At 41.3% G+C, this 20,691-nt stretch overlaps 1 pseudogene; it reads left to right on the plus strand.

Annotated features, from left to right (window-relative positions):
* Positions 1 to 474: 474 nt before the first annotated feature.
* Positions 475 to 20,117, plus strand: LOC128094861 (rRNA 2'-O-methyltransferase fibrillarin-like; annotated as a pseudogene).
* Positions 20,118 to 20,691: the final 574 nt, after the last annotated feature.

Raw genomic sequence — 20,691 nt, forward strand, 5'->3', positions numbered from 1 at the left:
GGTCTAATTACAGAGCGAAATGGATTATGATTATATATATGACTGCTTTGGTCTTGTGAAGTGTCTTTTCATTTAGATGAAAACATGCCACATTACCTAGGAACAAATTGGGACAGGGAAAAGGGATGCTAGCTCTTCAGCTAAAATCATACTATTTATTCACTCATTGAATACTTATTGAACTCCTATTATATACTAAGCATTTACTTCTCATTGTATGCTAATTATTGAATATATATTGATAACTAAAATATACCTGTCTTTGAGAAGTTTGAAATCTAGGTGATGACACAGACAGTAGACAAGCAAATATAACCGTGTGTGTGTGTGTGTGTGTGTGTGTGTGTGTGTGTGTGTGTGTGTGTGCTTCAAGACACAAAACAAAGAGGAATTGGATCAGATCATATTTTAAGGTTAAAAAACCATGAATCAGTGTGGAGAAGAGATTGAACAGGAGGTGGGAGAGACATAAGGGACTGCAGGGAGGGATGTAGTTGTCAGGATGAGGGTACAGAAAGAGTCTTTAGAACTGAGATGGACTTTACAGACAGCAGTGACTATCAGGCAGATGGAAAGCCATGAGGGAGAAAGACTAACACCCAGTATGGTTTGTTTTTAAATGGAATCACAGCTGGTGAGAGGGCCATTCCTGACATGAGGAGGAAAGGAGGAGTAGGAGGGAGATGTGGGGAGCACAGTCATCAAGAGTTCAGAATCAGAAGGGCTGAGGGTATACCAAGCACAAAGCATCTGTCCACCACAAACATTGGGGCAGGCACAGAGCTTAATCTTGGTGCTGTTTAGCTGATAATTCCTTATGGAATTTTCAGCCTTGAGAAAAGGAAGCATTTTCTTCCCATCTCACTTGACTCTCAATAATTTGTGCTGGAGGAGGATTGACATCTGGTCTTGAAACGAGTTTGAAGTTGCATACTTTCTTACATTAACTGATACCACCCATATACCAGACTTCTAAAGAAGCCTTCTATCCATTTAGAGACATGTTGGACAATCAGAGGACTTTTGCCATGGTGTTACGAACTCCTGAGGTTATGGTCAACGAACAGATTATATATGAGTGATCATGACTCTCTGTTGACCTAGATGCCTGACCAAGAGTCCAAAATGTAGCCTTTCCTCAAGTCAGTTGTCAAAATGATGAGATTTGGCATTGAGAGACCAGGGTTTAAAGCCAGGACTCGTCACTGACTCCTGTGTTCCCAAACTGGGCTCTTTAAGCCTTATTTCCTCTCCCCATCATGGCATTGTTCTGTGGCATTTCCTGGTAGTCCACATTTCTTCTGGGGTTTCATGGGATTTCAGACAAGCTAATTCTAGCTCCCTACCCTAGACAGAGATGTGATTTAGAGGAACTTCAGCACCTTCCACCCACCTGTGTTCTTCCTTAGGTCTCCATTCTGAGGTAAGCATATGAGCCAAGCTGGTTCAATGAGTTAGCCTCAAGTCTTTGCCTTTGGGGCTCTGGGATAAGACATTCTCTTTTCTTCTAGATCATTGGCAGAGGTAGCTATTTTGCTATCCTGGAGGAAGCCATTAGCTATCCTGAGGGAAGCCAGAGTGAAGGAAATTACCACACTTAGAGCAGAGGTAGAGAACTTAGAGAAAACATACTTGGCCATTAGAGAACATGATGAACCCTTGGAGCAAACTGTGCTTGAGGGTGACTTGACTGAATTACTTCAGTTATGGGAACAATAAATCCCTTTATTGTTTAAGCCACTTTAAGTCAGTTGTTTTATTTTTTCTTCCTTTATTTGGCTTCTAGATTTAGAGTTCTAATATTTCAAATCCTGAGAGCAAATGCATCTCGTCCTAGACAGCCTCATAAACCCTGGCATCTTTTTTGAGAGCAAATTCATATGTGATGCTCAAGAGTGGGTGACATGCAGTAAGCTTTTGTCAGTGTTCGCCACCATTGCAGGGTGGATGTAGTTACTAGGCAGAGAAAATGGAAATTGAGTTGGAATAATAGAACGTTAGTAAATTTTGTGTGTCTTAAGATCAGAACTATGGGAATTACTTGTATGAGTTGGATGTTCAATAGCATTTAGATATTGTCTTAGTTGGGGTTTTCTGTTGCTATGAATAGACACTATAACCGCAGCAACTCTTGTAAAAGAAAACATTTAATTGGGGTTGTCTTATAATTCAGAGGTTTAGTTCATTATCATTACATCAGGAAGCATAGTGGTGTGCAGACCCACATGGCGCTAAAGAAAGAGCTGAGAGTTCTACATCCTTTTTTAAAATTCTCTCATATTACATACAACAGTTTTACCTCTCTGCCCTTCCCCCAGTCTCTTCCCCCACCTCCCCTCTCCCCTAGATGCACCTCCCTTCAGAAAAGAACAGGCCTCTCAGGGACATCAACCAAATACGAAATAACAAACTACAGTAAGACCAGGTACGTACCATCACATCAAGGCTGGATGAGGCAACACAGTAGGAGGAAAAGGGTCCCACAAGTAGGCAAGAAAGTCAGATTTCTAATAATTCCTAAGAATTCCACAAGAACACCAAGCTCCTCTGCCCATATATGCAGAGAACCTAGGTCAGAGCCCTATAGGACCCCTAATCTTTGTGAGCCCCCATGAGTCCTGATCAGTTTATTCTGTGAGCCTTGTTCTTGTGGTGTTTCTGACCCCACTGGTTCCTCTAATTCTGCCTCCCATTCCTCCACAGGACTCTCCGAGCTCCACCTAATGTTTGGCTGTGGGACTCTGCATCAGTTGTTGGATAACTTCTCTCTGGTCTCTTTGATGATGATTCTGCTAGGCTCTGGTCCCAGAACACTCTGAAGGCAGGACAAACTGTAGGTTGAAAGTTTGGGGGCTGGGTTTGTGTCCCAAACCTTCCACTTGAGGCCTTGCCTGGTTACAGAAGATGGCTTGTTCAGGCTCTGTGTCCCCCATTACTGGGAGTCTTTGCTAGGGTTATACATAGAGTCCATGGTGTTTCCATTACACTAGGTTTCTACCTCTCCCTGGAAATGCCCCTCCCAATTCCAGTCATTTCTCCCAGTATTTTCTCTCTCTTCCAACCTAATTCCTGCTGTTCCCATCTCCCCCACCCCAGTCCACCCATGAAATCTATTTTTTTCCCCTTTCCAGGGAGATTCTTGCATCCTCCATTAAGCCTTCCTTGTTACTTAGCCTCTCTGGGTCTGTATACTAAAGCATGATTATCTTTTACTTTGCAGCTAAGCTAATATCCACTTACAAGTGAGTACATAACATGTTTGTCTCTTTGAGTCTAGGTTACCTCAATCAGGATGATTTTTTTTCTAGTTCCATCCATTTGCCTGAAAATTTCATGATGTCATTGTTTTTAACAGCTGAGTAATATTCCATTGTGTAAATGTACCACATTTTCTTATCCATTCTTCAGTTTAGGACATTTAGATTGTTTCCAATTTCTGGCCATTATGAATTAAGCTCTTATGAACATAGTTGGAGAAGTGTCCTTGTGATAGGATGGCGCTTCCTTTGGGTGTATGCCCAGGAGTGATATAGCTGGTCTTAAGATAGATCAGTTCCCAATTTTCTGAGAAATTGCCGTATTGATTTCCAAACAGCTCTACATGTTTGTACTCCCACCAGCAGTGAAGGAGTGTTCTCCTTGCTCCACATCCTCACCAGCATGAACTATCACTTGTGTTTTTGATCTTAGCCATTCTGACAGATAAAGATGGGATCTCAAAGTCATTTTGCTTTGCATTTCCCTGATGGCTAAGGATGTTAAACATTTCTTTAGGTGTTATCTCAGCCATTTGAGATTCCTCAAAGCTGTCCACTCTCTTCATATCTATTCAATATAGTACTTGAAGTTCTAGCTAGAGTAATAAGACAACTAAAGAAGATCAGGGGATACAAATTGGAAAGGAAGAAGTTAAAGTATTTTATTTGCAGATGATATAATAGTATGCATAAGCAACTCCAAAAATTCTACCAGGGAACTCTTACAGCTGATAAACACCTTCAGTGAAGTGACTGAATACAAGATTAAATAAAAAAAATTCAGTAGCTGTCCTATATACAAATAACAAATGGGCTGAGAAAGAAATCAGGGAAATAACACCCTTCACAATAGCCACAAACAATATAAAACATCTTGGGGTAACGCTAACCATGCAAATAAAAGACCTGTATGATAGGAAACTGTTACAGAACACCCCTTGGGGAGGAGGGAGGAAGGCGGTGTGGTAGCACAGCTGTAATCTCAGCAATTAGAAGTCCAATCTCAGCAATTAGAAGTCCAAGCAGGGCCAGGCGGTGGTGGCGCACGCCTTTAATCCCAGCACTCAGGAGGCAGAGCCAGGTGAATCTCTATGAGTTTGAGGCCAGCCTGGTCTACAGAGGAAGATCCAGGATGGGCACCAAAACTACACAGAGAGACCTTGTCTCAAAAAAACCCCAAAACAAACCAAAACAAAACCAAACAAACAAAAACCCTTCAACACTTTGAAGAAGGAACTTGAAGAAGATATCAGAAGATGGAAAGACTTCCCATGCTCATGGACCGGTAGGATTAACATAGTAAAATTGGCCATGCTACCAAAAGCAATCTACAGATTCAACACAATCCCCATCAAAATTCCAACACAATTCTTTACAGACCTTGAAAAAACAATACTCAATGTAATATGGAAAACAAAAAAACCCAGGGTATCTAAAACAATCCTATACAATAAAAGAACTGCCAGAGGTATCACCATCCCTGATTTCAAACTATACTACTGAGCTGTAGTAATAAAAACCACATGATATTGGCATAAAAAACAGACACACTTATGTGGAATGGAATTGAATAGAATTGAAGACCTAGACATAAATCCACACACCTATGGACACCTGAATTTTGATAAAGAAGCCAGAAATATACAGTGGAAAAAATAAAGCATCTTCAAAAATGGTGCTGACATAACTGAATGTCTGCATGTAGAAGAATGCAAATAGATCCTATCTGTCACCCTGCACAAAATGCAAGTTCAAATGGATCAAAGACCTTAACGTAAAACCAGACACAATGAGCCTGATAGAAGTGAAAGTGTGGAATAGCCTTGAATGCATTGGTACAGGAAGCAGCATCTGAACACCTATAGTACAGGCACTAATCTCAACAATTAGTAAATGGGACCTCATGAAACTGAAAAGCTTCTGTAAAGCAAAGGACACCGCCAATAGGACAAAATGACAACCTATAGAATGGGAAAAGATTTTTACCTCCACATCTGACAGAGGGATAATATCCAAAATATATAAAGAACTCAAGAAACAAGAAATTGGAAAAACAAATAATCCAATTAAAAATGGGGTACAGATCTAAACAGAGAATTTTCAGTAGAGGACTTCTACATCTTGATCAGCAGTCAGCAAGAAGAGAACTGGCTTCAGCTTCTGAGATCTCAAAGCCCACCGCCAGTAACACACTTCCTCCAACGAAACCACACCTACTCTAACAAGGTCATTCCTCCTAATAGTGCCACTCCCTGTGGACCAAGTATTCAAACACATGAGTCCATGGAGGCCATTCTTATTCAAACCACCACAGATATATTTTCTAAATTATTTTATTCTTTTACGTGTATGCATGTGGGGTTGCTCATGGAGGCCAAAAGAGGGATGCAGATTCCTTGGACCTGAAGTTATAGGCAGCTATGAGCCACTCAATGTGAGTGCTAGGAACTCTGGTCCTCTACAAGATCTGCAAGGACTCTTAATCACTGAGCCATTTCTCCAGTCCCCTCATTTAGATATCTTGAAGTTTTCAGTTATTGTTCCTGACTTCAAATAGAACCCTAAGTACAGATGAAGTCTTTAGACTGGAGAGCTCTGTCCTAGGGAAATGGGTGCACTATCCATCACAATCAGCAAGGTCATGCTTCAGTAATAACTATCCCCTAAATATCAGTAGCTCAGAATAACAAAGACTTGTTTCTCAAGCTGCATGTTGCAGCTTGCCTAGGAGGCTCTTCTTTGAGATGTCTTTAGTGCCTGAAGGAATAGAGCTGATGTTCATTGAAATCTTGTTGGTATTGAGAAAGAGATAGCGGAGGAGAACCTAGTTAAATCCTCCACTGAGAAATGTCAGATTATCTCTGATCACAAATTACTGACTAGTACTAGTATAACAGTTCTATATCAAAGGCAGAGGGTCATAAAATACAACTTTACCACGTGCCTGAAATGAGTGAGATAGAAACATTTGATGAAAACTTAAAGACTTTTACCTTGGCCTTTGACCCTGCTGTTTGGGCTTCCCAACTTTGTTTTGATTGACTCATAATTCACCAACATCAATAGATTCAGTTAGATTGCAGCCCAATAATAAAGACCTGAGAGGCCTTGTTAGATGACATGCATATCTCTGTTCTGACTCATCATTACCCATACAATAATATAATCTTCCAAATTCTTGAATCATGAGAATATGAGTGATTACATCATCTGGACCATTGCCTGTCTGAAACTCTGCTATCATATTTTTTTTTTAATCACCACCCCTCTTTCTTCTAAATAGTTGAAAAATTATTTTTCTGAAGTACAATTATGTTAGCTTGACCAATTGTCTTTGAATGATTTTCCACACATTCCAAAATGTGGAATTGTGAAAGATTACACATTCTCACATAAAATTACTGGTGACCAAGCATGATAAACAGTCACTGATGTTATGTGATCTGAATTTGGTATATAATTCAAAAGGACTTTAAAGAATGTTTTTGACACAACATAGAAAGCTAGCAATACCATATTAAGAAAGGCAGAGATGCCACCACCTTCCCATCAGAATGGCTCACAAGGAAGGGTTCCATTGTCTTCTCCCACTTGTGTGTTTATCAAGGTAAAGGCTGAGTCTCAGTTCAGGCAGAAGAACTCTCCTGAGAAGGAGAAACTGAGCATAATCAGCAGATGGGGCATTCAAACACTCAGTGGCTTCCTCCTTGGTATATTGACTGAATTGGTGTCGCTGTCTTAATCACTCTCTATGTTTTGAGACAGAGTCTCAAACCTGGTGTAGCTGGCTAATGAGTTCGAGGAATCACCCAGTCCCCACCTCCCAGGTGCTGTTACAAGCACTTACCACCATGCCCAGACTCGTTATTTGCATGTTGGGGATCTAAATTTAGGTCACTGTGTTTCCAAGACAGGCACTTTACTGCCTGAGACTTTTCCCCAACCCTCTTTTGCTATGTTTTAACAGCTACTTTTTAATTAAGGTATTAACTTTTTTATTGATGAGTTTTAAGAGTGTTTTATATAATTGGGGGCAAATACATCTTTATTTACAAGATGTGTCTTCTGTAAACATTTTTCCTAATCTTATTCTTTCTATTTATTCTTTGAAAATTTCAATGCATGTATACAGTGAGTTATGGCCACTTCCACCCCACACTTTCCTCTCTAATTTTCCCCAGATCTTCCCAACTTCATGTTGTCATTGTATTTTGTTTATTGTTTTGATAACACACATTATTCTGTTTATAGTGTCTTTCATAAGCATAGTTTTATTTTTAGTGAAATTCAGCATATCAGTTATTTCTCTCACAGACAGAACCTTTGTTATGATTTATAAGTCATCACCATAGCCATGACTATCTAATTTTTTGTTTTTTATCTTTAAGAATTTAATAGTTTTGTCTTGCAAATTTTAGTTTATAGTCCATTTTGATTTAATTTTTATGAAAAGTCTAGATCTCAATTAAGTATATTTTTAAAAAACACATAGGTGACTAGTTGTTCCAGCAGCTTGTCTAAAAGAGACATTGCTCCATTCTCTGAGTAGATATATTGTGCCCTTCTCTGAGATCCTAGACAAACTCATCCCACATAATAGACAATCAGTGTGGTCATTTGATAAATAATATTGAATCTAAGCCACTGTCTTTACATGTTTGTCAAACTACATTCAGAGCCCATTAAGCTCAGAACCACATCCTATGCCCCTACATTAACCCCATTGTCTAAATCAGTATACAAAACTTCAGTGATTTAATGTCAACACATAATGATTAAGCAATTGAATTGCCAAACACTGTATACCCAAAGTGCCAGAACATAGGATCCTTCCACTGTGAAGTCTGATGCGGCTGCTAGTGATCTTTTGTGTCAAGGATGCCCTCTCTAATGTCAGGCATGATGGCTACGTCAGCTGAAATGGACTCTGCCTGGAACTCACGTCTACTACAACTTCACAAAGCAAAGTGAGGGAGGGCAATGCAGATACCAAACAATCAGGTTCAACTCTTCTTAGGCCACTTCTTGCAGATTTTGTGACTGAGTTTGAATCTCATTTGGGAAGTGTTTTACTGGTGGAAGGCATGCTGATTGTAGTTTAGACTTGGCTCCTTTCAATGACAAACCTGGAGGAAAATTACCAGCTCATAATATTGAATTTTACCTACATAATTCTTCAATGAGCTCTTTGAGCCTGCCTAATGTTTTTCGTGCTTCTTAATTTCATGAAACCAGGATTGGGGCTGAAGTAGGTGATGTTTCTGGAAGAAACAGACCACTTATTGGTCCCAGGTGGCACCAGAGCTTTTGATCCTAATACAACCATTTTTAAGCAATGCCCGGGACTTGTAAAATTGGTCATTTTATTAGAGAAATACATTGGACTTGAAGTCAGAAAATGCCTTCATTGGGAGCTGCCACCTGATTGGCTGATGATGCAGTCAATGTTTGCAGTCACTTTCTAGCCAAATAATATTAGATTTTAGAAATATCTCTGAGTAGGCATTTTGGGGAAGAAGGTCATTCTTTCCACATTGTAAGATACATCCTAGCACAGTTGGAAAAGAAAATTATTCAAACCATAGTTTACATGAAATAACATTGAAACAGCAATTTGCTAGTTCATAAATTACAAATAAACACCTCCCCCCACCCCAATGCCTTGCTATGGTGACTTATTTACTGTCTCACTCTCCTGTTTGAGTCTTAGGACAGCCATACAGGTCAGGGAAGCTAAGTCATCAGGCCTGCCTTAGGTCATATGAAGACAAGGTTCAGGAACAGATGCAACCAATCTCCTCTGGCTAGAGATAGAACTAGGCCTAGAGCTGGTGGCCTTGCTTCCCAGTGATCTTTCCAGATAATTTTTTTTCTGGGCTTTTCCCATGCCAAAAATCTGAACCTCCAGAAGTCTCCAGAGAAGAGTCCCTTCATCCCCTGGTTTCACTGGTTTCTGTAGTGAAGGGACAAAGGGCATTGAGTGGGGATACAGGCACGGCAGTAGAAAACGGATAATGAGATTGAGTCTTGCTTCTTTGCTTTGCTAGCTGATGAGAGGGTGGCAAGACTCAAAGACCACCACACAAACACACCCTCTCATCTGTTATTTTGCTTATATAGAACCACCCTTTTTAGTGGCCAAATCCACTCAGGCACCATCTTTTCCAGTGGAAATAGTTCTGTTAAGAGCCATCCCACTCTATGAATGTACCTTTATGGAGCTGACCAGAGGGAAAAGTAATTGAATTTAATAAAAGCTGTAACCAATATAAAGCCACAGGGAAATCCATTTTACTTCAAAGCTGAGATGCATGGTTCCTAAATAGAATTAATTGCCTGGCTGTTTCTTCCATCAAATCTCAATCCAATACCAAAGAGGTAAATTCCTTGGCATTTCTTATTTCATAGTCATATGAATCCCATCGATGGTGATGGCTGGATTGATAGACGTCATTCTCAGAAATGTCATTCTTCAGATTGATCAGTAACTACAGCTGGAAAGTCTTAGGGCATTGTGCTTAGGAGAGCACGAACCTGTAATAGACCATCTTAGTGAAATTGTCAAAGTGAGACTTTTAAGGACAGTATTTTCTATCCTTAATCACCTCTGTGTCCCCTTGTTAAAACTTTATTCCTAAAGAAACAAAAAAGAGGAAAATTCTTTCTCTTCTGGATTTCCCCGAAGAGACTCTTCGATGTCCTTGTTGGCTCACATTCAGATTAGTTAAATGCAGATTTAAAATTTTTCACCTCGGTGGAGTAGAGGACACCACAAATTGCCAGAGCCACGTGACCAGAACGCAGTGATGAAGCCAGGTTTCAGCCCCCGTGGGGGCGGCTTTGGTGGCAGAGGAGGCTTTGGTGACAGAGGCGGTAGAGAAGGAGGACAAAGCAGACGAGGAGGCTTTGGCGGGGGACCAGGAGGCTTTGGTGAAGGTGGAGGTCGAGGTCAAGGTGGAGGTGGAGGCTTCAGGGGATGAGGAGGTGGAAGAGGAGGAGGTGGACAAGGTGGAGGCTTCCTGTCTGGGGGCGGCTGGGGTCGAGGTGGTGGCCGGGGAGGCAAAAGAGGCAACCAGTCAGGGAAGAATGTCATGGTGGAACCGCATCGGCATGAAGGCGTCTTTATCTGTCGCGGAAAGGAGGATGCCCTGGTCACAAAGAATCTGGTCCCTGGAGAATCCATATATGGGGAGAAGAGAGTCTTTATTTCGGAGGGAGATGACAAAATTGAGTGCCGAGCCTGGAACCCCTTCCGCTCCAAGCTGGCAGCAGCAATCCTGGGGGGCGTAGACCAGATCCACATCAAGCCGGGGGCCAAGGTGCTCTACCTTGGGGTAGCCTCAGGTACCACCGTCTCTCATGTCTCTGATATTGTTGGCCCGGATGGTCTGGTCTACGCAGTTGAGTTCTCCCACAGTTCTGGCCGTGACCTCATCAACTTGGCCAAGAAGAGGACCAACTTTATTCCTGTGATTGAAGATGCTCGGCACCCACACAAATACCGCGTGCTTATCACAATGGTGGATGTGATCTTTGCTGATGTGGCGCAGCCAGACCAAACCCGGATTGTGGCCCTGAATGCCCACACCTTCCTGCGGAATGGAGGACACTTTGTGATTTCCATTAAGGCCAACTGCATTGATTCCACGGCCTCAGCAGAAGCTGTGTTTGCATCGGAAGTGAAGAAGATGCAGCAAGAGAACAGCTGACGCTAGAGCCCTAAGAACAGGACCACGCTGTGGTTGTAGGTGTGTACAGGCCACCTCCCTAGGCGAAGAACTGAAACTCAGAGCTGTCTGGATTGGAAGAAATGTGTGTTGCTACTGTTGCACGTGTAGTTTTTTTTTTCTATTAAAAGACTCAATTGTCAAAAAAAATTTTTTTTTCACTTCACTGTCTGATTCCACATGGGGGACCCATCTAACACAGCAAGAAGGAGAAAATATGAAGTCTGAATGTTTGGTCTCCCCCCAAAACTGATATTTTGAAAGTTTGGCCCCGATGTGACATATGGGAGGAGGGGCTTTGGAGAGTAATGAGGGAAGACCGTCATAGATGGCATTAGTGTCTTGGAAAGAGGTCTTGTGAGCTTGTGTGTCCCTCCACTAAGTGAAGACATGGCAAGAAGGTGCCGCTCGTGAGTCAGAAAGTGACCCTGCCAGACACTGTGCCCTGACCTTGATCAATTTCAGCCTCCATCACTGTAAGAAGCAAATTTCTCTTGTTTATAAACCATGCAGTTTATGGTATTTTATACCCACCCAAATGCAGCTGAGACACAGACTGGGCTGAAGGGACTTCTGGCCTGTATGTTAAATCACTCCTCACTATGCCCTTTCTACATGTATTGTTTAAGGAAAGTCCTCTTCCTCCAAAGAGTACTGTTTCATGTTTTCTTTCTATAAGACTGTATATAGAGGAAAGGCAGGGGGGAGACAGAGACAGAGACAGACAGGCGGACAGACAGACAGACAGAGAGGAAAGGGGGAGAGAGAGAGAGAAAGAGAGAGAGAGAGAGAGAGAGAGAGAGAGAGAGAGAGAGAGAGAGAGAGAGAGAGAGAGAGAGAAGAGGGAGAGAGAGACAGACAGAGAAAGAGACAGAGACAGAGATTGTTGCAAGAACTGAACCTGGATAGGACCTCTGCCCTAGGGTGTCTTCCCTTGGGTGAAAGCACAGGGCATCCCGGATGTTCAGAAGTGATCCTAAGAAAAGTACTGGACAGAGGAAGAGGACAAATGAAAACACAGCCATGAGGAAATACGTTACAAAGACTGTGGTGGTCAGTTTTCATTGTTGATTGACTGTCTTTAAAATCACCTAGGAGACATGTGTCTGGGTATATATATGAAGATTATCCAGAATGCTTTAACCCATTCAGTAAGACACAGCTTGGATGTGGGTGATACTATCCCATGGGCTGGGAACTTAGACTAAATAAAAAAGAGAAATTGAGCTGAGCATCAGTATTCATCTCTCTGCTTCCTGATAGGGGGAATGTGCCATCTGCTTCATACTCCTATAGTGCTTCCTTTTCCCCCATGATGCACCCTAACCCTTCCACCATAAGTCAAAATAAGCCTTTCCTCCCTCAAGTTGCTTGTTAGGTATTTTGGTTATATCAATGATATTAGTAACAAATACAATGACTAATATCAAACTCATGAGAAAGTATGAAGTAAAAGGGGTTATGCATAACAATATCAATTATAAGTTTCTCCATAATAGTAAAATAATAGAATCATCTGAATGCCCCCAAAGAAGGGAATTGACTGGATAAATTACAGAATATTAGATTGGTGGTTTAATAATATCAAGATTAAATTATTGACTATATAGGCTAGGAAGAACAGGGAAAGGTGTGTATGATATAATATTTAAAAACACAAGTAAATATGCACATATATGACAAGAACTATGAAAAATCACAGGCAAAAACTAGAAGTAAGTATATACACAAGAAATATTTATGCCGGGGTAGTGAATTACAGATGATTTAAAGTTTCTACTGCATTTTATTTCACAACATTGTTTTATATGTGTGCATATAGAAAAGAATGACATCTTAGAAAATGGAACTTCTTGTAAGTATTTATCTGCATCTCCTCATCAGAACTGCCAGCTTGTAGTTCATGTCATTACAGATTCCTGCTGGAGTTTAGCCACAGCCCAGAGACCAGAACTATCTGAGTGTGACTGCAAAGCCATTACTTTCTCCATCTTCCTCGAGAAGCAGACTGACTTCACAGCTCAGCTTTCCTGGAGTTACCTAATCCCCAGGTGAACAGAAAGATTCAGGCACAGTCTAGCCTCTGTTTGGTTGTGTGTATGTGCATGCATGTGGGGCATACATCTGCAGGTGTGTGTGCAGAATAGAGGACAACCCTGGGCATGATTGCTCCTCAGGTAATATCCACCCTTTTCTTTGGATCTGTCACTGGCTTGAAACTTACAAATATGTTTGGGTGGCTGGCTGACTAGAGAGACCTCCAGTGTTGGGACTATAAGAATGTGCTACAAAGCCTGGCTTTTTTTTTCCTACATGGTTTTTTTGGGATTGGTCTCAGTTCCTTGTGCTTGCAAGGCAAGCACTTTACTGACTGAGACATCTACCCAGCCCAGCATGTGTAGTTTTTATTCTTTGGCTGGCCTGCTTTTCTTCTGTCTATGGGGACTGCCAGAGACTTTTCTCTAGTTTGTATGGGTGACAAGAGCAGTATGTGGCACCTGGTGAGGAATCAACAAATAATTGCTGTGTGAATGAGTTGTGGAAACATTTGGATGGGAGGTATACCACCACTTTGTTTTCTAAATTAGGGCTCATCTTGGGAGTGCCTCATCTGTCCACACACTCATCCAAAGTTTGCTTCCTGCTTCTCACAGCTACTGCTATGCCTTGATATTAGAGTTAATGTTCTCTGAGCCAAAAGTTGTACAGAGAGCCTTTGGGAGGCTGCTCTGTAGACCTCTGAAAGGGAATATTAGAGAGAAGGGCATGCTGGGGACAGGAGGCTTGCTAATTCAGGATTACTGGCTATAAGTGACTATTGTGCCAATTTATTCTAGTGTCCCCTCTGGATGTGGAGAGAGAGAAGGAATTTGAAAACTGAGCTGGGCAGTTGGAAGAAAGGCATTGATGACCATGGCTGAACCAGTGTGTCAGAATGGAGAGGGCCTTCACACCAGAGGCTCCCGTTTCAGCCTCAATGGACACCTGAATGCCAATGGCTGTGAGAGGACCAGATAGTAGGTTCATTCTCCATTGCCTAGTCCTCAAGGAGAGGCTGGGGTAGAAGAAAAGGGCCTATTCTTCACAGATGTGGTTGTGCCCTAATGCTTCTTGGGTTCCTAGCCTCCATGTCCTGGTGGGAATAATAGCTGCCATCTTCCTTGCTCAAGTTACTTGATTCAAACCCTACTAGCTCTTCCCTACATTTTTATTTTTTTTTAACTTTTTAAAATTCATTTTGCATACCAACCACAGATCCCCTCTTTTCCCTCCCCCTGTTCTCCCAACCCTCACCTCCCCCCCCCCACCATCCTCTTCTCCAAAAGGGCAAGTTCTCCCATGGGGCGACAGCTAAACCTGGTACATTCATTTGAGGCAGGACCAAGCCCCCCCCCCCCACATCAAGGGTGAGCAAGGTGTCCTGTGGGATGACTCATCCCTAACAGGCTTGAGGGCTAGCTGGCCCAAACCAGTAAAAAAAGATAATTTCTGAGAGCCAACCTGGGTCTGCCTAAGGGCCTTAGCAACAGCAGCTGAGACATGATCTGGAGATGACCTGGACCAATGAAAGGCAGCCATGTCACACCAGCAGATGCATATTCATCAGATCTTCCTCCAGGTTGGGATGGAGGGTATATAAGGCTTGCCTCTTCCTTAATAAACTGAGCTTGTTGTTTCAACATTCTCCCAGAGTCTGTGTCGTTGACTCTGTGCCTACTTGGTCCCCTCCCCCAAAGGGAACAACAGCACAGAACCCTGGCACAGTGTCCCACCATAGGTAATGGGATCCAGAAAGCCAGCTCATGTACCAGGGCTAGATCCTGACCACACTGCCAGGGGCCCCTTAAACAGACCCAGCTACACAACTGTCTCCCATATGCAGAGAGTCTAGTCTGGTCTCATGCAGGTTCCACAGCTGTCAGTCTAAAGTTTGTGAGTTCCTATGAGCTTGGTTCAGTAGTCTCTGTATATTTCCCTATCATGATCTTGACCCCCCCCCCTCCTTACTCATATAATCCTTCTTTCCTCTCTTTGACTGGATTCCTGTAGCTCAGCCTGGTGCATGGTTGTAGATCTCTGCATCTGCTTCCATCAGTTACTGGATGAAGGTTCTATGATTACAGTTAGGGTATTCACCAATCTGATTACCAGGGTAGGCCAGTTCAGGCACTGTCTCCACTATTGCTCATAGTCTAATCTGGGGTCGTCCATGTGGATTCCTGGGAATTTCCCTAGCACCAGGTTTTTCCATTACCCCATAATATCTCCCTCTATCAAGATATCTCTTTCATTGCTTTCCTACTCCATCCTTCCCCCAGCTGGACCATCCCGTTCCTTCATGTTCTCATCCCCATACCCTCCCCTCTATTGCCCTCCCTCATTCCCAGTTTACTCATGGAGATTTCCTCTGTTTCCCCTTCCCAAGGTGATCTGTATGTCCTTCTTAGGGTCCTTCTTGTTTCCTAGCCTCTCTGGAGCTGTGGGGTGTAGTCTGATTATCCTTTGCTTTACATCTAGTATCCACTTATGAGTGAGTAAATATCATGTTGGGTTACCTTACTCAGGATGATATTTTCTAGTTCTATCCATTTGTCTGCCAATTTCATGTCATTGTTTTTTACAGTTGAGTAGTACTCCATTGTGTATATATACCACATTTTTTAAATCCATTCTTCAGTTGAGGGGCATCTAGGTTGCTTCCAGGTTCTGGCTATTACATTTTTCAAGAAATCCTTTTTAAAAGTCTCTTTCACTTCTTGATGAGATGGTTCAGTTGGTAAGGTGTTTAGGGTACAAGCACGAGGGCTTCCAGCAGAGTTCACCTGTAATCCCAGTGCTGGGGGCAGGGGTGTGTGTGGAAGTTCCTTGGAACTCTGGCCAGCCAATCTAGCTGAATTCAGGGGTTCCAGGTATGTTGACAGACTTTGTACCAAAACTATATGTACTAAGGTGGAAGAGTTATTGAGGAAGACACACAACATTGCTTCCAGCCCTACATGCACATGCACACAAGCACCAACATTCATAAGTGCATACACACCACATATAGCTCCCCACTCTTTTTAAATTACAAGTCATATTTATAGAAAATATGAGACTACTGCTGCTATTGCCTTGTGCCGTGTAGCTAGAGGGCAAGGTGAAATTCAAGTTCTGATGATTATTTCTGACCAAATAGTGCAGAAAGCTAAAGGAATCCCACTCTGAGTTCAGACTGCTCAGCCTCTGTAGCTTTCTAACCTTCTCTTCTCATAAACCAGTACCCAGAGACATTTCCTGGATAATGACCATAACATTATTGAAGAAAATTGAATTGTCAAGGGTTTTAATTGTGGCAAACAAGGTCACCAAAAAGGAATTGTAGACAAGGCATTCCTAGAAACAATGTTTTTTCTAAGAATAATCCAAACAGAAGCTCCCTCCACCCCCACTTTCTGGAGTATGCCAAAGATGTGGCAAAGGCAGACACTGAACCAATGAATGCAGATCAACTAGGGACAGACAGGGTAACCTTTTGCCATCAGGAAACACCTTGAGAGGTCTTTCACAGGCCCCCATGTCAAATTTGGTTCAGTTGTTCCTGGTCACTGTGGGAGAAATTATTCCCCAGAGCAATTAAAGGACCTAATGCCAATTGTAAAAAACTATACTCCTCTGAATGATAGAACAGCTTTAGAAAATAAAACAAATTTTCAGGAGAAACCATAAATCAAAATTGATAAAGATTAGATTTGAACAAGATTGACCTCTTGATTAGAAGAGGTGATAGTTCATCAAACAGTGTTACCACTCAATTAAACTAACTTATAAAACTAACAAATGCTTTTTATTTGATCAGATATAACTTGCCCAAAGGAAAGCACCCCAAAGTTAGGGTTGGGGAAGGTTTTGTTTTTGTCTTTCCAGGAGAATAAAACAACCATCTTGAGGAATTTAAAGACCTTTGGACAAATAAACTTCCAAAGAAGAAGGGAGAACTACCTGAAAAAAAATTACCAAGAAAAGGAAAAATCTGACCTAATGTGATCTCTGAAGTCTCCAAAAAGGAGGATGGGATTCCACAATGACGATGCCATCTGGACTATGGTAAGGCCACTAAGCTGACAAACAACACCTAAAGATCGGCTTTGGACTACAAATTGCTCAGCACAATTCAAGGTGACAGGCTGAGATGATCCAGCCTCACAGACTGCTCTAGCCAGGACTTGAGACAAGCTCTGAACTTTCCCATCACACAGAGACTGGACAACAAATGGTATAGCTAGCTCTCCTAGGACTTGACAATTAACCCATATTTTTTCAGGATTCCCTAATGATTCTGCTGCCCCCAGACAGAAGGAAGTAATTATAAGAACATGATGCCCACATTCCCAAAAAGTAGGGTGGGTGGTTTTTGGAAAGCAACTACTAGTTTTAAATATTTTACATTGATATGGATTTTTGTATATTGATACAAATTTAAGATTATTTTGGTTATAACATACTGTACATATTTTTCTACTATTCTTCAAGGTATTGTACCTATATAGCTCATCTAACAATGTAAATGTCTAGTCCTTGAAAGTCATTATTACAAACTATTTAGGATAATAAAGAAATGTATGCTAGGAGTTAGTCACCTTATTACAATCAAACTTGTAGTCATGTTATGAATGTTTTCAAGGTCAAACAGAGATATATTTTAGATAGGCAAGTGGTCTTCAAGCACTTCAGAGATCTACAGAATAAAGCATTTAAGATGTTTTAATAATACAAGGGATTTTTATGACAATGAGACATGTATGCTCCTGGCAGCACCAATCTACTTCAGAGAAGATGGTAGGCATCAAAGAAATCCCATATGGAGTTTACTTTTTTGTGGCAAAAGTTAGCCAGTGGGCAAGAAAGTGCCCTTGCCTCAACTGCTGACAGTATGCTGTCCAAATTGGACAAGCAGGACAGGAAAAAAGTGACTGTACAACTTTTCCAAGACAAGGTGGAACAGTCCTTCAAAAATCCTTCACAGATAAGTCTGTCAGATATTCTAGTCCTGTAGGCCAAAGATGGATGCCCCAATGTTGCAGAGGAACCTTGGGTGACTGTCCAGGCAGCCAGCTGTTTCTGTCATTTCTTATTTTTTGAAAGTCATTTGCTCTACACTTCCTGTTTACTCAAGTAATATTATATCCTTCTCAGGTCTCTAATGGAGTTGAAGACTAGATAGTTATATATTTTCCCTTGTTACTAGACTCAGAAAGGAAACTCACAAAAGAGATATAAAGTGTATAAGATTGAGAGACATAAAAAGATTTTATTGGGTTGATAATGCAAGTTAAGATAGAAAGTGAAATAGGTACAACACTTTGGACTTACCAAAATAGGATAGATAATGGAGTATTTTCTCTGAATTTGTCAACTGCTAATGGACTAGACATTGTTAATGTAATTATTTCCTGTATATTTTTGTATATAGTTATTGTAATTATTGTATATAGTTTTCTATGTTAGTTAAAACCTTTCCTTTTTGTTTAGACAAAAAGGGGTGAATGATGTATGATATTTTGTTTGTGTTCTGACAAATAAAGCTTGCTTGGAGATCAGAGGGCAGAGCTAGCCACTAGTTAACCATAGAGGCCATGCAGTGATAGTTCACACCTTTGATCCCAGTACTTGGGATCTCATGCTTTTGATCCCAGCATATGAGGGGCTCATGCCTTTAATCCCAGCACTAGGTGGGTGGAGACAGGATTTTAGCATGACCATTAAGGATTTGTAGAGACAGAATCTTACCTCTGAGATCGCAGAGATAAGAACTCTCTAGTGGCTGGCTGCTCTGCTTCTCTGATGTCCAGGCAAGCTTTATTTGTCAGAACACATACAAAATATCATACAACACATTATGAACTTAATCATTGTCATATTACAATATCTGGCTACTGCTTGTCTTTTTTCCCCTCCTATAAATGACATTGCTGGGAACATCCTCATATGTAGTGTTCTCCCAGGAAACTTGGCTTTCATAACTCAGACATAATGGAAAACATATAGAAGATGTAGAATATTCGTGCTCTTAAATTAAATATAACTGTATGGATAAAGGGTGGGTGTGAAAATCTTGTGAACACATTGCCCGTCAATTCTTGCAGAGCACTTCTGCCTTCTGAGATCTCCCTGGCCCTTGATGTTTGCCTCACTCTTCAGACTTAACTACTCTCTTGGACTTTGTGCCTGGCATCTCTTCACTCACATTTTAACCACTTATACATATGTACTCATTATTGATCTTCCTTGCTGCATAGTATTCTGTTCAGATTTCCATTGTTTATCATTTTTAGTCTCAAATCCTACTGTTGTGAACATCTTGTTTGTGCTCCTGGCACCCACATGCTAGTGTTTTTCTAGGAATGAAATTAGGCATGCTCCTGCCATATATTTTGATCTGTGGCCGATTCTTTAATTCTACATGGTCTGTTAGGGGCCATATGGGAGTTTTTTAAATGGCCAAGGGAGACTTTCATGAGCTCCTGATGTCAATGTTTAGATGGACAATACAGTTGGCATGTGGACACTCAGCATCCCTAGTTCCTTCTCTATAATACCAGTGACATCCTCACAAGAGGGGAATGCCCTCTGGTCCATGCTGGAGCCAAGGAGCACCCACTGTAGCCAGAGTTGGGGAGTGGGACATGTCCTTCATCAGTGATACCGTGGTTTGACAAATTTTTGTTAATGAGACAAACAGAGCACATGTTAAATGTCCCATGTCTCAACATGTAGCCTCCATAGTAGTTAGAAAATTCAATGAAACAAACAGCCCAGCACTGCTCGGGTAACCCATTGATGGAAAGCAGGATGACATGATCTAAGAGATGACTGATCTTAGCACATGGGTCTGTGTGCAATGAGAGAGAGACAGAGACAGAGACAGAGACAGAGACAGACAGACAGACAGACAGACACACACACACACACACACACACAGACTTTGTCTTCATTCTTTTAGTTTTAGTTTTTGATACTATGCTGGCCTTAAACTCACCTCCAGAGTACTAGGATTACAGTGTCACCACATCCAATATCTTTATTCTTGACAGAGGTAAATTCTAGTTGGTATCTGTAGCCCCTTGGGTCATGGTTCATTGTTCTTTGTCAATTTTTTGTATTAAGTTATTAATATATCTTTACTGTATTTTATATATAAATATATAGTTCTGTAATTACCCATACAACTTACATATAAATCATACATTTTATGAGTATATGCAGAAATGAATACATTTCAAATATAATTTTAAATACAATATTAAAATTTTATATCTTTAAACTCATTTAAAATATTTTCACATATAAGTATATAGTTAACATATAAATTATACAGTTTAAACGACATTGGGGGTGAGGTCAATACTAAGGCAGCTGACATAGAAACAAAGGGGATGATTGCAAAATCATTGGGAATTTTCTCTTCTTGCTGCCACATCTTTCCTGTGTGCAGGTATGGCCTGGGAGCATGCCTAACTGCGCATGTCTACCTCCCTTGCCTGTAAAGCTGCAGGCTTGTTAATCCAGATGCAGTTGGACTAACTGAAGCTATAGTCATTATACTTAATTGGGCGAGTGGCCCTCTGAGCTGTCTATAAACTGTGTGTTCACAATGAGGTAATTAATAATGCCACTTCCTTTTGGGAGACATATCATTAGCCATTATTTCTAGAAACATGACATTG

Source organism: Peromyscus californicus, unplaced genomic scaffold (genome assembly GCF_007827085.1).
Source record: "Peromyscus californicus insignis strain IS unplaced genomic scaffold, ASM782708v3 Scaffold_4__1_contigs__length_199733344, whole genome shotgun sequence".
In the NCBI taxonomy this organism is placed as follows: domain Eukaryota; kingdom Metazoa; phylum Chordata; class Mammalia; order Rodentia; family Cricetidae; genus Peromyscus; species Peromyscus californicus.